This window comes from Artibeus jamaicensis, unplaced genomic scaffold (assembly GCF_021234435.1).
Source record: "Artibeus jamaicensis isolate MK-2021 breed Jamaican fruit bat unplaced genomic scaffold, CSHL_Jam_final contig_465, whole genome shotgun sequence".
Lineage (NCBI taxonomy): Eukaryota > Metazoa > Chordata > Mammalia > Chiroptera > Phyllostomidae > Artibeus > Artibeus jamaicensis.
Window position 1 is genome coordinate 17,951,260 of NW_026521843.1, and position 8,709 is coordinate 17,959,968.

The following is an 8,709-nucleotide window of genomic DNA, read 5'->3' on the forward strand; positions in this document are numbered from 1 at the left end:
ACTACATCAAACTAAAAAGTGCTTGCACAGCAAAGGAAAGGATCACCAGTGTAAAATATTCACCTATACATCTGATAAGGGGTTAATATCCAAAATGTGTAAAGTTCTCACAACATCAAAAAAAAAACAACAAAAAAACAACCCAATTAAAAATTGGGCAAAGGACCTAAATAGACACTTCTTCAAAGAGGACATACAGATGGCCAATCACACATGTAAAAAGATGCTCAATGTCACTAATCATCAGAGATGCAAATCAGATACCATCTCACGCCTGTCAGAACGGCTACCATCAATAAATCAACAAACAATTGCTGGTGAAGATGTGGAGAAAAGGGAACCCTCTTGCATTGTTGGTGAGAACGCAAACTCGTGCAGCCACTGTGGAAAACAGCACCAGGCAGCTACATAAAAAAATTAAAAATAGAGGAGTGGAGCAGATGTTCGCCCACCCTCCTGGCAGCTCCAGCCCAGCAGGGCGACGGCTGCAACACCAGCTTACCACGCCCGGCGCCCAGACAGAGGCGTCCTGCGGGCTGTGACCCGAAGGCCTTTCCCATAACTGCGCCCACGCCCCACCCTGCGTCTCCTGCCACCCCAGTTGCTGGGGACTGTCAAGCCCTGGGGTGGATTCGGCCCCTCCTCCACCATCTCCGGGAACACCTAAAGAGTTAATTTGGGATTTTCCTGAGTAAACAAATCTTGATCAATGACATCTTTGGAGGAGTTTTTTAAAGCATTTGATTTTTTATCTTAATTTTTGTGACAGTCCCTCACCGGTACATTATTTGTCCTGATCATATTTCACTCCGCGCCTTGCTCCTTGACCCCCGAGGGAGAGGACTCAGAAGCGGAGGGCTGGCGGGAGGACGCACCAGAGCCCCGCCTTGGCCGCCAGCCGCAGCCCCGCCCCAGGTCCTACAGCGGCAGCTGCGCCTTCCCGCGCTGCGTCCTCCCCGGTCTGCGTGCTCAGCGACCTTCTTCGGTGTTGGGCCTGCCCTACCTCCAGGGCGATGGCTGGGGCGCTGCGGTTCAGGTGCAGTCACCTCAGGCACTGGGCCCCGGACCCTGCAGGACAGGCCAGACCAGAGCCTGGCAGGAGCCAAGGAAGCCGCATGTGTCTTTCCTGGGCACCACTGGGTCCCTGGCAGGAGCTGCTGTCGCTGCCACACCCGCCACGGCCAGGGAAGCCTCAGCCTATGGCAGTGGCGGCAGATGCCTGACCCACCACGAGCAGATCGGGCGAGCGGGCTTCTAAGGCTCGCACTCCAGCCCCTGCTGGGCCTACAGGGCTGACCTGGCGACCCCCTCTGCCCAGCCTACACCACCGGTCTCTTCCCCAGCCCGTCTCCCACAGCCTGCGGCCGCGCCAACTGCGCTACCACCAATCTCATAGATATGTTTAATGACTTCTTGGATGGCAGACAATGTGTCAGCTGCGGGGCCGTATCAGGTCCACTCTGGAGGAGGGATGGACAGGACACTACGTAGGTGACACCTATGTCCTTTACCGCAAGATGAACGGCATCAGCCGGTCTCTCATCACGGCTGCACCGGTTGTACGCTTCCCGCCGAGAGGGCCTCCGCTGCGCCAACCGCCAGACCACCTCCATCACCACCACCACCTGGCTGTGGCGCTGCAGCACGGAGGGTGAGCCCGTGTGCAGCGTCTGCGGCCTCTGCAGGAAGCTCCGTGGTGTTCCCAGGTCTCTTGTGATGCAGAAAGAGGGGGTTCAAACCAGAAAACGAAGCCCAAGAACCTTAATAAATCTAGAACGCCAGCAGGCTCGGCAGTGAGAGCCTTCCTCCCACCAGCAGCGTTTCCAGCCACTCCATCACCTCGGCCCCCAGCAGCAGTAAAGAGATGGCAACCCACTGAGACAGAGCCCAGGCTGGCGTCCGGCTACCGCCACATGTCCCAGGCCTTCTCGGTCAGTGCGATGTCTGCCCACGGGCCTTCTATCCACCCAGTCCTCTCGGCCCTGAAGGTCTCCGCACAAGGCTATATGCATCTTCTGACAGCCAGTCACCGCAGGTCAGCCCCAACCAAGCAGGACCATTCCAACAGCCCGGCCTTGGCTAACAGTCATAGAGCATCACTCCCTCCCTCCTCAGATTCCTGCACAGACCTGGGACTTGGAGAAGAGCAGAGACCAGGCTCTAGGCTCTCACCTGCGGGCCTGCCCTGTCTGGGAATGGCTTCAGAAAAACAGCTGGGAAGACACTTGAAGTCAAGGTCTTTGGGGAGGGGAAGTGGGTATTGGATTTTATCAGGTGCCTTTTCAAGATGCAGGACTGGAGAAGAGCCCAGACTCTGATCTGGACGCATCCGCCATTCACTAGGGGCACACTTCAGTCCCTTTCACGGAGAGAGAGACTTCTTTCTCGTTTTCTGCTCTACTAGAGCCCCAAGGAAAGATGAGATGTCCTTCTTTATCCTTCCACTACTGTGGCCTATGGTGATGGTTTTTCCGTGGTGTTTCCAGCACTGGGGATCTGAGGGTGGGTAGAGGGCAGGGTGCTGGGACCCCTGCTCCAGCCTTCATCAGGGTATCTGATGTGCCTTTGGATGTGATAGGCACCTCTGGGCAGCCCCTGCCCTTGCCCAACACTCCCCTTCAAATTCACCATACCCCTGAATCCCCCTGAAAGCTGAGTCTTGACCCCAGTCCAGCAACACTGGGTGTAGCACCCATGTTATTGGGTCATCCATGGGCAGATGCAGGAGAGGCTGCTTCACCCACCACGCAGTATGGCTTTGGCAAAATCGCAACTGGGTAAATTTGCCTCCCCCACATTTCTTTCCCCTGGCTCACAAACTTGTTCCTTCTCTCCTTCTCTTCACCCCAAGGCCTCTGAAAATAAAAATTCCTTCCACTGTGGGGAGTGATTCGGCTCTGCCTTCTGCTTGAACACATCTCCTCCTCAATGAAGCAAGAGCTCAGCAGTTGGGCTAAGGCCAGCTCTGTATGGGGCGGGGCAGGGTTTTCCGTGGATTCTGACTCACCTGCTCTCAGATCTTCCTGATGTCACTTCTGTTCTGTAGAGATGTACCTCTGGGCCAGACAGCAGGCCAAGTCCATCCAAGGGGTACAGAGTGCCCACACCTGCATCCTTTCCAGAGAAAATCTCTCGTCCAGGAGGCGAAAAGCTAGGGATTTTGCAAAATAAAGTCAAAGCAAACAAACACAACAAAACTCATAGAAAGAAAGATGAGTGTCTTCTTAAGAGAAGACACTGAGGTGGGCCCCTGGGCTCTCCAGTGCCGACCTGGCATTGGCCTTCTCCTGGTCTCCGCACTTCTGCCTGTAGTACTGGGGCCTGCAGATTCCTCCTTTCATGCCTCCTTTATCGACACAGCTGTCTCCAACTGGGGCCTTACTAGGTCCTACTGAAACACTCAGCCGCCTACCCCCAAATCCTACAAACTGCAGCAGAGAATATCTCTAAATGAAGATTCTGTTTAATCATCATTTACATTGCTTTCTTTCGTGAAGGCCATCCTCATGTACCTTCCCTAACCCACCAATCTTTTAACATTGTCTTAAGGTGAAGTAGCTGTAAAATCAATATTTACCTAATAAATTTATCTGTACTTCTCAAAAAAGAATTAAAAATGGAACTATGGCTCAGCGAGTCTACCTTTGGGCATATATACAAAGAAATTCAAAAGACTAATCTGAAAGAATATATGTTCTCCTATGTTCATTGCAGTGTTATTTATAGTAGCTAAGACATGGAAGCAACCCAAGTGCCTATCAATAGGCAAGTGAATAAAAAAGAAATGGGACATATATATAATAGCATATTACTAGGCCATAAGAAGAACCAAATCTGACCATTTGCAGCAACATGGATGGACTTAGAGGGTCCTATGCTAAGTGAAATAAGTCAGACAGAGAAAAACGAATGCCATATATAGAATCTAAAGAGCAAAATAAACAAACAAAAAAATTTTTAAAAAGAAGAAGCTCCATGTCACTGAACTGGCTTGAGTCTGGGATTAGGGTGAAAGGACACAATTTTACTATGGGGACATGAGTCCAGTGACTATTGTCCAGATCACAGATGGTTCTGGTTATGGTTATTGCTTTAGTTGGCTGCCCAGCTCTCAGGCCTAAGGACCCTGGTCAGAGAGTCACCACAGGTCACCACATTTAGATTGCTGCTCTGTGCCTACTGACCACTTTGGTCATTGGCCCCAGGTTGTCTCAGGCCCTCTGCTGGTGTATTGCAAAGGGGCACCCATGACTCTCAGCCCCAGCTAGCAAGAGACAGACAGTACAGAACTTTACAGAACTATGCTGTTTCTTTCATCGGGTATTTCTCGATGCTTCGGGTCTGCCTGGGGACACAGCGGAACGTGAGAGGGTCACACCTGTAATATGTATTTCAACCTTCCTCTTCGTAAGCCTTTAAATTATACCAAAGAAGTTATGGCGTCTCAACCTCGTTCATCCGACAAGATCAGGCATGTTCGGGGTGGTATGGCTGTAGACTCATCCTCACTGAATTCAGCCACTGCCAAGTCAGGTTCCAGTCGACTAAATAAGCAACTTGACAGTAAACGCTATAGTTGCTCAAGATGATACAGAGTTGCAACCATATTAATAAATGCAGCTTTTAATATCTTTCTTTGTTTTTCATTTTATTTTTTCCAAAATCTCTGGCAATTGCATCTATATCAGTAAATTTTGATCCAACTCAAGGTACCCGCACCCTTGGTAGCAAATACTGCGTCAGTCAAGATTAGCCAGAAAAATGGAAATCTCCTTAGGTGTTTGCAGCACGGAGGGATTTAGTACTGGAGATACTGTGTAGTGTTGGAAGGACCAGAGGACTAAAGTGGGGAGAGAGGGAGAGAGGTACTAAAAACCAGAGGTCAGGCACTACAAAAAGTCACCGCCATTTCTGTTAGTCTGCTCGGGCTGCCATTAACAAAGTTGTAAAACTACTGCAGTCACTAGAGGGAGTGAGCCCGGCTGCTGGGCTCCAGGTGATAGCTGTGGAAATGGTTAGAAAAGGGATTTGTTGGTGAAGGAAACTGTGGGTGGCTCCGAGGTGGCTCAGCAGTGATTCAGAAGCCAGACTGGCCCTTGGTCTGGGCACCCCTTCTCTTCCCCACAGTGATCTCGCCCAATCTCACGAATTTAAGTGCCATGCCTTTCTGTATATGCCTCCAGCGCATATACTCAACTCATGTATAGTAGCTTCAGATTTGCATATCCCAAACCAGACTTAATTTCTCTTCTATCTTTTCAGAAATGTTTCTGCTCTAATATTCCCCTATCACAGTGTTAATAAATTGCTCAGGCCAAAGGAAAAAAAAACATCTCGTCATTAGCCTTGACCTCTTTCTTTGTCTCACATGTTACCTCCACTCCATCAGCCATGACATTAGTTCTACCTTCAAAATGGAATGTAAATTCAACCACTGTGACTCTCTCCATCAGGACCACTCTGGCTCTCGCCGCCACCTTATCTCACCTAGACCACTGCCGTATCCCCTGTCTGGTTTGCTTAAACCTATATTTGAGCCAGTATTGTCTATTCTCTGCAAAGCGACAGAGTCATTCTTTCAACACTTAAGTCAGATCATGTCTGGCATCTGTCCACTTCTCCTTAATGGACAGAATGTACTCCACCACTCACCGTTCACATCAGGCTACACCGAGGAACCACAAAATCCAAACACTCCAGGACAGAAGCCTACACCTTCAGGGAGGTTGACAGATCTCCCTTGGGCCTTGTATTTGATGCTCAGCCTTTTCCAATGACACTTCGTAGGCAGTCACCCTCACCTTAGCCCCACATCTCCCTTGTACAAGTTTCTCAACAAAAATCCCCAAAGTGAGTGAGTCATGATCCTTCCTACTTCTTGCTTCCCACTTTCCGCATTCTCCAGGTAGTGACAGAAAGAATATGGGTTTGGGAGTTAGCCAGACGATCTCTCACAGTCTCATATCTTTCCTTCACAAATAGCATGCACTCAATACCCTCTGATCACAGTTTTATGAGACTAAATGGGATAAAATACACAGAATGCCTGGCTGTAGTCAGTTTTCACTAAATGTTCCCTTTTCTACTCCTTTCTCCCCAAATATGCTTACCTTTTGATTTCTTCATTTTTTTAAAAATTCTGTTTTATTCTTAGATCAAGAGTCAGCTTGGTACTTGGTACAACTCTCTTGGTACAACTTGGTATAACTCTCCCGCCCCAGGAGACCTGCCAAGATAAAAAGGACATTGAAGGAGGTGGCCAGGTTGTTGCTGCGCTCTCAAACTCGACCTCTGATAACAAGGGGTGAAACCCGCAGGTTAAAGCAGTGCATTGTGCCACTTGAGACTAACTTGATTCTTCAGCTTTGCCTGAGTTGAGGAGACCAGGTTTAACCTCCCTGCTTGTCCAGCCTGAATTATCCGTTAAGAGTGACCGATTTTTTACTGTTGCCAAAAGTAATAACATCTCAGAAATATGAGGGCTCAGGGAGAAGAATTCAGTATGGGCCTGATTCAGTTTGATAGGATTCTTAGATCTCAGTTCCTGCACAGAAAGTCTATTTTGTTGAAATACAAGTGCATTTAGCTCACGTCATATTTTTATTTATGCCTAATAGCTTAGTATTATGTATATAATGTATATAAGTAAATACAATAGGCTGACCTTTTCAAAGAAACCTGTTCCTAAAATGTGTCCCCCATTCCCGGAGAGGGAAGGGAGAGCAGTGCATGAACCTTTGTAAGGGACTGAAGACACCTGAACTAATTAGGTTCCTGGAGGTGATTCTATGTAGAAAAATATGCTCATAAATACGACCAGCAAACTGCTGGCAGATGAGGCAATTGTGGCCTGACTTTAGCAGAACTTGATTACACCTGCAAAATGTTATCAGGAAACTGAAACGGATTAAACAGACCATCTATCATTTAGTAGCTGTTTTCTTGGTTTATAATCTGCTCCCTCATGTTATTTATCCCTGATTTAATAATACAATAAATTTTTGTTTGGAGTGTTCTTCTATGTTTTAGGGGTTTTTTAAATAATTTTTTTCTTATTTTTCAGTTACAGTTGCCATACAATATTATATTACTTTCAAGTACATGTTTGGAGTTTTCAAAAATATCCTTTTCTGTTTTATTTACAAAGAATCAGTAGCTCAGGCTCAGCTCTGTGCCCTTGGCATCCCTGTTGCATGGAGCTGAGGCTACCAAACCTTGACCCATCTCTTCCTGGACGTACAGCTCAGGAAGGAGCTGAATCTCCAAGAAAGGTGAGTGATTGATTGCCCAGCTTCCCAGGGGCCAGACCCCACCAGGTGAAGTCTGTGGTGTAGAGAAGTGATACAGTCTCCTATGGAAACTGATGATATAATCGATTAACTGATATAAATGATATAATCGATATAAACTGATGATTATATCACCAGCCATTTTTAATATAACGAGAACAGTTTGTGCGACATCAATATAATTTGGTAATCAAAGAGAGTGGCCTGAATGTGCATGTGTGAGCAAAGACACCTTCACTATACCAGTCAGTGGGGACGGTAGGTGCTGTTGAGTGAGCATGTGTACTGTGTGGCCGTCGCATTCAAAATGACTGAGCAAGTGGAGCAACAAATCTGCATCTAATTTTGCACTAAGCTTGAACATTCCTCTGTGGAAACTATTCAAATGATTCAGAAGGCCGCAGCTATGGGCAACTGGTGATTTCATCACAACAACATGCCTGCTCATGCATCAGGTTTCATGCCGTTTTTGGGCAAAACATCAAATCACCCAGGTGACTCAGCCCCACTACAGCCCAGATTTGGTGCCCTGTGACTTCCAGCTATTCCCAAAACTAAAATCACCCTTGAAAGGGAAGAGATTACAGACCATCTACAAGATTCAGGAAAAGATGATGGAGCAGCTGATGGTGACTGGGAGAAATGTGTGAGGTCCCAAGATGCTTACACTGAAGGAGACTGGGGTGTCATTGTCCTATGTACGATGTTTCTTGTATCTTGTATTTTCTTCAGTAGAAGTCTCTATTTTCATATTACATGGCTGGATACCTTCTGGACAGACCTTGTATACTCTATATGTGTTTTGGTAGTATTGTAGTTGTATAAATGCCTAAATTTTTAAAACTCATCAAATTAAAATGTTGATGTGCATTACAAAGTAATTAAAATTTTACTGTGCATAAGTTGTACCTTCATAAGCTTATTATTTAAAAACACTACTAGAGAGACTTCCTGCCAAGATGGAGGTGTAGGTAGATACACTTTGCCTCCTCACACCAAAAAAAAGACAACAGCAAATTTAAAAACAAAAAATAACCAGAACTGCTAGAAAATCAAACTGTATGGAAATCAGACAACCAAGGAGTAAAAGAAACATTCATCTAGACCAGTAGGAGGGGTGGAAACAGGCAGCCAGGATGGAAAGGACTCATGGCAAGGCAGCACCTGGAGGACTGAGGTGGTCCTGCATTGGTGTGAGGGTAAATTGGGAGGAACCAGGGAGCGAGACAGACCACGCAGTGCAGAGTTCCAGGGCAGCAAAAGAAAGCCTCAAAACCTCTGTCTAAAAAATCTGTGGGGGTTGCAGTGGCCGGAGAAACTCCCAGCCTCACAGGAGAGTTTGTTGTAGAGACCCATGGGACCCTAGAATGTATACAAACCCACCCACCTGGGGAATCAGCACCAGAGGGGCCCAATTTGT

The 8,709-nt window shown here is 47.3% G+C and overlaps 1 pseudogene; it reads left to right on the plus strand.

The window, feature by feature from the left end:
- The first annotated feature begins 951 nt into the window (after positions 1 to 951).
- On the plus strand, positions 952 to 3,553 carry LOC119050419 (transcription factor GATA-4-like; annotated as a pseudogene).
- The last annotated feature ends 5,156 nt before the right edge of the window (positions 3,554 to 8,709 follow it).